Source organism: Choloepus didactylus, chromosome 2, assembly GCF_015220235.1.
Source record: "Choloepus didactylus isolate mChoDid1 chromosome 2, mChoDid1.pri, whole genome shotgun sequence".
Classification (NCBI taxonomy): Eukaryota; Metazoa; Chordata; class Mammalia; order Pilosa; family Megalonychidae; genus Choloepus; species Choloepus didactylus.
The window spans coordinates 207793457-207806044 of NC_051308.1; the positions used below are offsets into that span (position 1 = coordinate 207793457).

Here is a 12588-nt window from a genome sequence, read left to right on the forward strand (position 1 = left end):
GGGTATTGACAGAGCAGCTCTGTGGGTATTTCGCCTGGCACCTTCTCCCACACCTCCCCAACCAGTGCTGGGTGCCTGGGCTCCAGACACCAGTGGGGGTGACTTCAGAACAGGTGCAGGTAGCATCAGCCTCACAGCATCTTGCAAGGGACATTGTTCACCATGACCACAATTGTTTATCTATAAAAAATATATATGTGTATATAATGTAATTATTGAGTGTTTGATCAAGGACGTAGGAGACACTGATAGAGCCAAGTTATGGGTCCATCACACTGTGGCCCTGGGCAGATTCCTTAATCCCTTTCAGGCTGCGTTTTATCATTTGAAAAATGGAGATGAGGGTCCTAAGGACTGTAGTCAGAGATCAAGTGAGTAAAAATGTTTGGAAATGTAAAGCCATGTGCACATGCCATTTACTGAGGTTTGGATGATTTCTAGGCTTGTATTTGACATGGCTCTGCTCTGTGACTTAGAGAGACTAAACACCGTCTCTGGTCTGTCATTTGAAGAAAAAAAAAGGCATTAATAAATGTTCTGTGTACCTGCTAGCAGATTTCCCAAAGTATGTTCCATGGAGCGTTAGTTTTCAAAACTGCTCCACATAGAAAGGTTTCCCTGTTCATGTAAGTCTGGCAAATTCTGAAAGCTTTATTACCTTTCTGTTAAATCACAATCCATATTGGGAAGTTAAAGGCTCTGAGAAGTCCTGCAGTAAAGGAATCTGTTTAACTTTGTCAAACCAGGAGCCCTTTTCAAGCGTATATGTTTGTTCTCCGAGGAAACGCGCTCCAGGGACTACCGATAGAGCTCAAGTGGTGTTATGGAGTTGGAAACAAACTTTGAGAGCTAAGTTCTTACTGCCCAGTTGAATGAAGAGTAAGCAAAAGCCCAGAGAGGTTAAATGGCTTGTCTGAGATCACACAGCTAAACAGTGGTTGAGGATCACCCACTAGCTAGTGGTAAAATAGGGGCCAGCACTCAGTCTCCCTATCCAGTGCTGTCACCCCAGTCAGTAACATCCAGAAGTTGAGAATTCTCTTCTGGAACCAATCTTGCTGCTTTATGTGGACACCCTGCAGAATATATTGAAAAATATAAAAAGTTTAAATGACTTGTTGAATGAAGAACCAATTAAAATGATGATTGAGTATTTGCTATGTGCCATTTGCTTTTGGAACGTTAGCATGTAAAGTTCAACCAGCTGTGGAACCTGTGATGAAGAGCTCAGACTAGCGCCAGAACTATCTCCCCCTACCCACCCCCCACGTGCACTTGTACACTTTCACACACATACACCCACTCACAAACTAGCTCCTGTACACTCACACACACACAAACCTGCTCTTACATTTACACACCTGCTTCTACATGCTCTCTCTCACACACATCCATCCTGCCAACCTTTAGGCCTGTACAGCCAGAAGACACTCATCGTAAGGGGCATGTCTTCTTGTCCCCCATCCCTAGAGTTGGTGGGAGTGCCTGGCGCTAGCTCCCCATGGAGAATATCGAACAGGTAGGAAACCCTTCCAGAGCCAGGTGCTGCATTTCCTCAGGGTTTCCCAATTTCTGCCATTTTCTTGTCAGCTACTGTTTGGTTCCACATGGTGGGAGGGACTGCAACAGCTCTGGCTTTGACTACCGTGTTTGTTTTAATCAACTCTTAGAGCTTTGCGAGGGAAAGGACTTTGTCTCACTTGTTTCATTGGAATCCTGGCTCAGAGGAGAGGTTCGGCAAGGATTTATTGAATGAGTGAGTGAGTGAGTGAGTGTCTGCTGGCTGCGAGGATGGCTGTGACCCAGGTCACTATCAAGGAGGATTCTCGGAGCATGTTTGCTGAGTGCCTGCTGGGTCCTAGGGATTGTTCTAGGGATTGCAGCAGTGAAAACTACTTAATCCTTTGTTCATGGAGCTTGCATTCCAGTGGGAAGAGAGATAATAAAAAGTAATGAACAGGATAATGTTAAATAGCAGTACACACTATAAAGGAACTCACATAAGGCAGTGTGATGGCGAATGCCAGGGAGGAATGGGGAAGCTAAAGACGGAGATCAGAGAGGCCTCTCTGAGAGTTGACATTTCTTTCTAGACCTGAATAATGACAAAGTGACAACTGTGCAAAAATTTGGGGGAAAAAATATTTCAGGCAGAAGAACAGCAGACACAAAGGCCCTGTGGCAGGAATGAGCTGGGCTGAGGGACTGTGGAATTCACTGCAGATTCCCAGTCAGCAGGCCTTTGAAGGAGTAATTGCTGGTGCCTTATCTAGGACCTAATTATCTTCTGGGTTCAAAAAAGCCAAACTGGGAGTGTCCTGGGCTTTTGGGTTGGGGAGGCAGGGAAGGACAGCTTCTGCTGTCACAGGGGCTGCTCCCCCCATCTTGGCCGTCCTCCACCCCTGTAAATGAGGAAAGGATTGGACTTCTCAGGCTTCTCCCAACTCTACCATTACAGAATTTGATGCTGTGTTTGCAGGAGGTTTGTGACAATTCAGGTGGTCCATCTGGAGTGATTGTGAATTAGTTGTGATGCTTCCATTATTAATAACCATGATGTAATACATCTGTGCAGTTCTTGATCGGCCACAGAGCACTCTCTCCTATTTTCCTGTTGGCTCTGTGGAATAATCTGCCGGAGGTGGGGGGTGGGGGATGCTACATCCCCAACCCAAAAGCTCAGGGTGGGGGGAGAGCTCAGACGATGGCCACACACTGCTGTGGGCTCATCCAAGCCACTTTACCTCCCCTGAGCCTCCTCTTCCTCAACTGCAAAGGAGGATTACATGAGAACCTACCTCCTGAGGCTCTTGGCCGGGAAGCGAGAACGTGCCTGTCAAAGGGCCTGGTGTGAGGTAGGCACTTACTGACTGTTGGCTCCCATTTGCCAGGTGAGGACCCCAGAGCTAAGAGAAGACTTTAATCCACTACTGCGTCCCCAGTTACCCCAGCCCAGGGTTGAGGGGCACGTAGTAAGCTTTTAATGATTATTTTGTTGAATTCATTTGCCTAAGGTTGCACAGTTGGTAAAGGGCAGAGCTAGGATTTGGGGCTCCATAGTCCTTTCAAAAACATCCCACTGTTTGAGAATAATGTCCCTGGTTAATAAAGACAAACTTTCACACCCTATTTGTGAATGACCAGAATTATTGTTGCTTTGCTGGGAATCCTAGAACTATAAGGTTGCAGGGGTTCTGAAGCATGATATCCTTTGTAAACCAATGAATGAATTTCCTTAGAAACGTTTTTGGAGTCTTCCAGAAGAGGGTGTAGATGTGAGAAAATCTCCCGAGAATTAAGAGCAGTGGTTCTTAACCAGCAATGCCCATTGCAATCACCTGAGGGCTTTTCACAGAAGAGTTCTGAGTTCCATCCCAGACTGCCTGGCTCGCATTTGGGCATGTAGAGAAAGTGCCTGGCTGTGAGATGCATGGCCTGGGATGAGAAGCCCAGCCAGCGGGATGCCCAGGAAGTCTGACAGGCCTCCCGTCTGCCTGTCGTTTCCATCCGCCCTTGGCTGCGGCCCTAGCCTCCTCACCCCAGGCCCATCCCCACGGCAGCCACATGGCAGGAGTACAAATGATGGAGCTCCAAGCCCTGAGTGTGTGTGTCCTGCTTTCTAGCTATCTCCTAATCCTCGGCTTCCTCATCTGTAATAGGGAATGCTCCTGCTTAGCTGCGGGTGGCTGTATGGATTACAGGAGACAGGAGACTGCCTATTTCAGATGTCTTCTTGGACATTTCTGTCTGGTATGTAGTGGGTGAACAATAAGCAATAAACATCTTCAATTGTTATGAAAAATCAACAGTGAGAATAAAAACAACTGTGATATTTGTCAGTTGGCTGTTACTAAAGAGGTCAATAAAATTGCCCTAAACACCAGCATTTTGAGAGAAGGGAACACTGCATGTTATAAACAGCAATCCTCAGGCCAAGGAATTACCAGCTCCCCCGTCTCCCTGGCTCTGGGAGAGAGCTAAGGGCTGAATGGGGACGGGGTCAGCTTCACTTTCCACACTTCTGAAGGGGCAGTGGGCTCAGGGAGAGGGCAATGAGGTTTGGAGGTGTGTGGTGGGTTCAGTCTGGGCCTCCTCACCTATTTCAGCCTCGTCTTCCTGAGACCAGTGAGCATGTGGGGCAGTTGGGGGCTGAGGATAAACCCCCGACTTGTGGGAGTCTGAGGAAGTTACACTTTGAGCCTTGCTCTGTCTTTCATTCATTTGTTCATCAACAGAGGATTGAGCCCTTCCTGTCATCTCTGAGCCAAGCACTAGGAGGGAGCCTGGGTCCTCAGAAACTCAGTCTGGCAAATCCAACCATCCACTAGCACGTGGCCACCGGCAAGTTGGGTTTCTTTTCCGAGTCTCAGTTTTCCGTCTCTAGAATGGGATTATTCTGGCTATGTCACTGGAGGGGTATTTTGTTGTTTTAGGGTTCCCCACTCCCTGGAGTGCCCTTCTAGGTTTCTGAGTCACTGACTGAGTGGTCAGGCAGAGAGAACTAGGGCTTTGGAACCAGGAGGAACTCATCTCTGATGCTGGCTCTGCCACTTTGTGATTTGGGGCAGTGTTTCATTTCACTGTTTCCTTTTTCTCACTTATAAAATGTGGTTCTAACACCATTGCAGGGCACTATGAGAGTTAGGTGAGATGATAATATAAAGTACCTGACCCTCAACAAATTCAGCTTCCCATTTATTTTCCGTCTGGCTCTTGCCTCTGCTCTCCTGCACATTGCTGCTTTTGGAGAGTCATCTCGACCCATCACTGCCCAAGCTCATCAAGTACCAGGAATGGTCAGGTGTGGGCAGGCAGCCAGCCTGGAGCTCAAATCAATAAGCCCATGCTTTGTGGTGAAATGTGAGCCCCTGACAGCAATTTCAGCCCACTGAGGACCCAGGGTGCAGAGCCAAGAGTCCTGAGTTCTGTTCCTGGATCTGCCACTGAGTCGCTGTGTGTCCTTTGCCATTCCCTCCCCTCTCTGGACCTCAGTGTCCTCACCTGCAGGGCCATTGGTTTCTTCCTGCTCTGAGAAGGCTGTGGACCTGAGCTGTGTAAGTGCAGAGTGAGTGCACACATTAGTGGAGTGGGGATTTCACCGGCTTTCTCTAGCCTGGGCTCTTTTGGGATTGATTATGCGGAGAGGCCAGCAGACAGGCTCTGGACAAGGAGGAGACTGTGGTTTCTAATTGTCAGAGCCACTCATGGGAGAGGAGGCAGGGGAAGGAACATTAGCAGCATTAAATTAAGTTAAAAGAAGGGCATTGTTCTTTTTTTCTTAAAGAAGTCCCCAAAGGCTCCAAGCCACCTGTTTCCCAAATAGCTCTTCTCTCATTTGAGATCCGTAGTATGCTTGGGTGTAGAGCGTTGCTTTTGGGTTACCAGGTTGGAGGCAAGAGGCCAGTCGCTCATCTGGGCACTGAGACATAGCAGTGAGCAAAGCCGACAACAACCAGCGCCCACATGGAGCTTATGAGCCAGCGGAGGTAGGCAGATCATGACCCTAAGTAGGTACCATGTCAAAGGGGGTTAAGTACCATGGAGAAAGATAAAGCCGAATGAGGTGTTAGGGAGCACCCAGGGGAAGGATTAGATAAGAGAATGCAGGCTGCTCAGGGAAGGTTTCGCTAATCAGGTGACTTTTGAGTAGAGCCTTGAAGGAAGCATAGATTTGAATAGAGTCATTTAAGGAGATATTTTTCCCCCTTATGGGGAAGAGAAGGGCTTTGGAAACCTCTTTTTCTGGCTGAGCTGGCCACCTCAAGCAGGCAGCTCCGACTCTGGGCTGTCCTGCTTTAGGCACAGGATACCTCGTCTATTTTGTGATAGTTGTTGCAGCTACGCTGAATAATAACAGTGACCAATGACTGGGTAGGGCCTGAAGACTTCAAAATGCCTGTCCACATACACTGTCTCCTTCAACCCTCTTACAAGGGAGACTCTCCATGGGATAGACAAGGAATCTGGGGTCTAGAGAGTAGAGCAACAAGCCAAGGACCATGTCACGGCAAGGGGCAGAATGGACACTCGAACCCAGACTCTGGTGCCACCCAGACACTGTTCCTGCAGGGCAGCCGCAACCCACCTTGCATGCAGTAGAGATACGTATCTAGTTCTTGAAAACATAAATAAATCCGTAGACTCGGGAGACGTGATGATTAAATGCAGTGCGGGATCCTGGATTGGATCCTGGAACAGAAATAGGGCATTAGTGGAGAAATTGGAAACATATGAATAAAGTCTGCAGTTAGTTAATAGTCACAGACCAATGTTAATTTCTTAGCGTTGACAAATGTACTGTGGTTATGTGAGATGTTAACATCAGGGGTTGCTGGGTGAAGGGACTACAGGAATTCTCTGTTCTAACTTTGCAACTTTTCTGTCAATCCAAAATTACTGCACAATGAAAATGAAAAACAAACAATAAACCTGCACACACTCCGACTAGCTGGCTTCCTCAGGGTTACTTAGGAAAGTCAGAAAGTCATAAAGGATCATTAAGTAAATGAACCCCTGCTGTTGCTCCTCACCCCAAGCCTGCTACATAGAGTTGCCTGTGTGAGGAGCAAAATTATAAACCAATGCCTATAAACACGTTGGAGGAGGAATTTCTCTTGGAGGTATCTCTTCTGGGAACCCCCCACCCAAAGTGAATTCCCAGTTGCCGTAAAGCCTGTATTTTAAGACAGACCATACCAGATATGCCCTTTACATTTGACGAAAGTTCACCAACTCATTTTCACTTGATGCCACAGCAGACAAGATGGAACACTAGTTTTATTTGTAGAACTCTATCATGTGACTTAATGAATTGTAGTGACTCACGGCCCCAAAGGAGTTGGTGTGAGGTAGTGAGAACAGAATTGAGAGCTGGGAAGGTCTTGAGAGATAACCTGGTTTTCTTTTCCAGTAGAAAACAGTTAGGCCTGGGGGGGTGTCTCATGGAATGAAGGAAAGAGACCTGGGGGGTCAAGGGATTCTGAGGTTTGGTCTCTGCCCTGCCATGTTGCCTTCACGAAACAAGTGAGTTGGCTTGCGTGAGTCTCTGGGGACCCTCTAGCTGACAACCACTGAGCCTAGACCAAGTGATTGGTCCAAGCTCCCCATGCAGCTGCCAGTTGACACAGCTTAGCCTACCTGGGGGGCCTGGCCTCCTGACTGTGTTCCGGAGGGCTTGTGGCCACTCCACATGTCAACTTGGCATGCAGACATTTGGTGTCACCCTGAACTATGGGAGGGGCAAAAGATGCTCCTGTGCACAAGAACCCATCACCCTGGGTCTATTAGAAAGCATTTAATATTGAAAAGAGTAGGATAGCTACTTCAAGATGAGTTCTTTATTCTAAAGCTCTGATCTTGTGAAATAAAGAAGTCTGGCATTTCCCATGATGTGTTCTGCAAAACATAAGTGCCATGGGATGTAAAGAAGCATTATAGGGAGAAAAAAAAAAAGTCCTATAACCAAGTACATTTGGGAAAGTTTAAAGGCTTGTATACTGCAGGACTTCTCAGAGCCTTTAATATGAAAACGTGCAGTGGGTATCTCCAAAAAAACCTGAGTGTGTGTGTGTGTGTGTGTGTGTGTGTGTAGAGGTGGATATAATATGTAGCTTCTCAAGCTTGAATGATCCCCCCACCTTTGTTTTTGTTTTTTTTTTTTAATTTAGGGAATAACTGGACTAAATTAAAAACATAGACAAACATTTTAGAAAACACTAAAGTTTTCTGAGGTCAAAGCTGAGTAAAATTAAATGGAGGCTAATAGTGACTCTAAAGCTTGTCTGTTCATGATAGTTTTAACATGTCAGTTTCTCATATTTTTCCGATTTTGTCAACTTAATTTCTTTTTTCTCAGAAGAAAAATTGCATGCAAATAATCTCCCCCCCCGCCACATGCTGTGTTCATGGGAGACAAGTATTGTGTGTGTTCTTTGAGACAAGCCATGATAATGAGGGTGACCGAGCCCTTGTGACAAATCAGTAGTGTGTCTGTAACCCAGAAACCCACGTGGGGCATTCATGTTTTAGGAGCTAAAAAAGAACTTCCCTAAATAACCCCACTGAAGTCTAAAACTCCGCCTTTGTCAAACGTGGCTTTTGCAAGAGGGATCTCCCAGCACTTCCATATATATGGGTGTATGTGACATGGAAGGGTGGGCATCTTCCCTGTCCATGTGCCCCATTAGTGGTAATGCCCAGGGAGGTGAAAACCCTCTTTGGTTTGATGATTTTTCTTGCCTAGGCTGATCTGCACCCCACTCCCTGCTCGGGACCTTAAGCGACTCCCTGATGCTCCCAGGGCAGAGCCTGTGAAGTGCCTGGCCTGCTGTGTAAAGCCCTGCCTCAGCTCCCTCCTTCCCTGGCTGTTACCCCTGGCCTAAACCCTGCCCCGACCTAAGTTCTGCTCCTTTTTCCTCCACATGTGTCCCCTGGCATGTCAGGTGTCCCAGCCAAGGTACAGGGTGCAGTGCCATTTTATGATTGCTTCTCACCAGAAACTGAACTTCAGTTTCCTTACCTAGTATCTGAGAACAATTACTCTCTTAAAGACTCCACAAATAAAGTAAAGCATAAATAACAGAAGAGAGAAAAATTAAGGGATCATTTTTTTTCTGTGTGGGATAGATGGGGGAGAAGGGGCTTCAGAAACATCATGTGAGGATGAAGTAACTGGCTCATCCACTGTCCTGCATCTGACTATAAGCTACCTGAGGTCTTCAAGCCCCCCTTTCTGAGCTGTACACTGAGGCAGATGTTACCACCTGGCTCTTAGGGTTTTGATACAATGCCTTAAAGCTTGTGGGGAGCCTAGAACCATGCTTAATGCATAGAAAACTACATGGTAGCTATCCTTATTATTTACGGAAAGAATTCTAGCAACTAACAAAACAAAACAGCCAGGTTAAAAAACAAATATGCAAAAGATATAAACAGGTAACCCGCAGATGCAAAATGGTCCATAAATACTTCTCTATAGTTACCAAAAACTAAAGAATTGTGAATTAAAATGAGACTTTTTTGGGCTATCAGACTGACAAAAATGTAAAAAAAAAAAGAAGAAGATCTAGTGCTAGCAAAGGTCAAGGGGACTTGGGAGCGTACGTGGTATCTATGAAAATTATATATGCACATACCTAATTTGGTCCAGCATTTCCCCAGCTATAGAAAAACATATGTGCAAAGATACACATTCATGGGTGTTCCTCTCGTAGCATGGAAATAGGGAAAAATTGGAAATGGCCTCCCTGTCCAACAGTGACAATGCTTAAGTAAATTATGGTGCATTCGTACCTTGGAAGACTGTGGCCATTTAAAAAGGAGGTGAATCTACAGATCCTGACATGGGAAGATGTTTACAACATATTCTTAACTGAAAAAAGGTTTCTGTGTGATTTGTTTACTATGGTTCCATTATTTATTTATTTATTTATTTATTTTGTACAGAAAAAAGCTAAACAATGATATGTCTCTGTGCTTATGGAAACAGCCTGGGAACATACCCAAAGAGCACTTAGTGGTAGTTACCTCTGCAGAGTAGGCTTCAGAAGGGTGAAGAAGGGCTTGTATGTTCTGTATTTTAAATATTTCTATATCTTAAAAAAAGTTTAAGCAAAAATAAATAAATAAATAGATAAATAAATAAATAAATAAGTGCTTAAGAAAATGAAGACAAGAATTATAACCTCTATAATACAGGCTTATTGTAAAGATTAAACAGATAATGCTTGCAAAATATCTAACACGGTGCCTGATACTTAGTGAGTGCTCAGTAAGTGCTTCTATCCCTCTTCCTTCCTCCAGACTCTGCATCACCTCCCATCCTGTCCACCTCAGTGTTTTTGTTTCCAAACTAAGAGCTCAATAAGCAGACAATGACAGTTGCAGCCATGACGACACAAATAAGGGCTATGTATGCCACCCTATGCCTGCCCTCACAGGGCCCCCAGTCTAGAAAACTCACCCTGTCTCATTTTCTAGTAGCCCAGTCTCATGGGTCCTTTCTCCCTGGCCCTCTTAGAAAGGGCCACCATCCACTTACTGACTGCTGCCCAGCCTCTCTCCTGTCTGTGGGAAGGAGCCCCTCAACACCTCACCGAATGGGGCTGTCTTTACCACCACCGAGGGCAAAATCTTATCATCTGGGCCAGTTCTGCTCAGTTTGTTTCTCTGCTGTTTCCCTTCACAGCCAAGCTTTCCCACCCCGGGGATGGGGGCTTTCCTGCTTCCCTTCCCCCACCGGCTTCCACCTGGCCCTGATGAATTCCATCGTGTCTGCTTCAAATCATTTGACTTCCAGTTTGCTAATTTAATTCCAGTCTTACAGAATTTTGGCAACTCTGCCAAACTGAGTGCCAGATGCAGATTTAGTGAGCATATTTTCAGTTCCTTCTTCCTTGTCTTCGTGAAGACACTGAAGAGCATGGGGTCTGGACCTGGTTCCCAGGGGACTCTGTGGAGCGCCCCTCCCATCTCATCCTGAGCCGTAAGGCATGACCCTCCCCAGCCAGGTCTCTGCCCTTCTAATGAGAAGAGGCCATGCTCTGCTCCTTGGAGAAGGAAGCTGTTATTGCATCATCTTCCCAGTCCTAGAAGTCCCAACCTGATTCCCCTCATTTGGTCTTGACAGGAAATGTATTTGGAGAAAATTACTTATTTCCTCCAGCCCCCTGTCTCCCAGCAGCCATGTGCAGCTCAACAGATGTTCAAGGATTCATCCTTTTAACAAACATATTGAGCGTGTACTAGACTGATTTCTCCAACTGTGGTCTGTTGACTACCTGCAGTAGAATTATGGTGGGGGCAAGGAGAGGTGGAAAAATACAGATTCCTGGGCTCAACCCCACATCTGTAGAGTCAGACAGCAGGATAAGGGGGGCCTGGGATTTGGTATTTTTAACTAGCAGCCCAAGGGATTCTTAGGTCTCCAGAATTACCATGTTATCTCATTTCAAACTCATACCAACCCCTTATGGGAGACATTTTTATCTCCAAGAGTAAGACTCAAGAAGCCAGTGGGCGGCTCAAGGCCACGTGTGGTGTGCAGCAGAGCCGAACTCCACATGGGGCTTTTAATTCTCAATGTAAGGCTCTTTCCATCACACCCAGGGTGCAGCCCCTGAGGGCCCAGCACCGTGGTTCGTGATCATGCTTTTATGGCTCACAACCCTGATACAAAATATGTTTCTGCGCCTTCTCTAGTTAATTTCACACAGGTCCTATTTACAGACAAGGAAATAGAGGCTCCGAGGGTTTTAACTGCCAAGCCTTCAAGGATGCAGCACTGTAAAAGCAGGAACCGGGACCCACACACACATCTGATTCTAAATTCTATACCAAGCAATGCAAAGGACCAAGTGGAAGCCAAAATGGATTTTCCCTCAAGGAGTGGAAAAAATGAGTGGAGTGCCCTGGTGTTGGGGTCTGAGGCCTTGCTGTTGGGAAAGTCACTGCCCCTCTCAGAACCTTGATCTTGCCATCAGTGCAGTGATGGGGGGAGGGGGTTGCCTATAGTCAGTGACTTCTAAACTTTTTTAATTTATTTTTTTAATTACTTTATTTATCAAATAAAAAACATTTCCAAACAAAACAAAGCAAAACAATGGGAAAAACAAATATCCTGAAATAACTTCATTCCTTCCAATATACTCTTACCATACCAAAAGAAAATTAATGAACCGTAGTCGCAATTGAGCATTCCCAAACTTTTTAAATAGTGGACCCCTCCCCCCACTTTTTTTTTTAACTCAAGTAAAATTTTACATTGAATCCTGATATCTACAAAGAGAGAAAATTGGAGACATCTTAAGGTGCTCAGGGCTTCCTAGGAGGCAAGTTGGAAACATTTCATTTAGCATTTATCATCTGGCTGCTACCCCTCAGCCCCTAATGTGACACAGTCACTAGCAGCCTCAGACTTCAGAGTCCGGCCGACAGGGTCCTGTCTGGGCTCTACCGCTTTCTAGTTGTGTGACCTTGGGCAACTCGTTTCCCTTCTCTGAGTCTGTTTCTAATCTATAAAAATGGAGATGACAATAATTAAGTTACCATGAGAATTAAATGAATTAGTGCATGTAAAATACTTAGCACGGTGCCTAGTGTGTAGAAGGTGGTTGAAAACTGTGAATTCTTGTTTTCCTGTAATAGAACAGGATATAAAACATGAGAAACTCCACAGTCTTGGAGGCAGTTTCCCAGGACCATAGAGGCACAGTGTCATATGAGGGAGTGGCATGGAAGGTGAGGCCTGGGCATTTGTTGGTCTACAGATTTCTTCAAATTGTTTAGTCCCTACAGGGTGAGATCTTGTTCTAGGAAGAAAACTCCCTGGGAGGTGAAGGGAGCTTTTGGAGGAGATGGGCTTTAAACTGGGGGCTTCCCAGAAGGCAGAGCAGGCCCGGAAGGCCCAGCTGGGCTTCCGAGGATGGACCTCTGGCAGCCTCCCTCTGTGGTCCCCGGCCTGGGGCACAGCACAGTTGCATCCCAGAGAACCCAGGAGGTGTCAAGATCAGAGCGAGAGGTCAGAGAAGTAGCGCTTAGAACCGGGTAAGGACCTGCAGCTCACAGGTGGTGAGGCCGAGGGTGAAGAAG

The 12588-nt window shown here is 46.1% G+C and overlaps 1 protein-coding gene across 4 annotated transcripts in view; it reads left to right on the forward strand.

Moving 5' to 3' along the window:
• Positions 1–12588, forward strand: part of HIVEP3 (HIVEP zinc finger 3) — a 508675-nt gene that overhangs the window by 368777 nt on the left and 127310 nt on the right. The window lies entirely within an intron of this gene.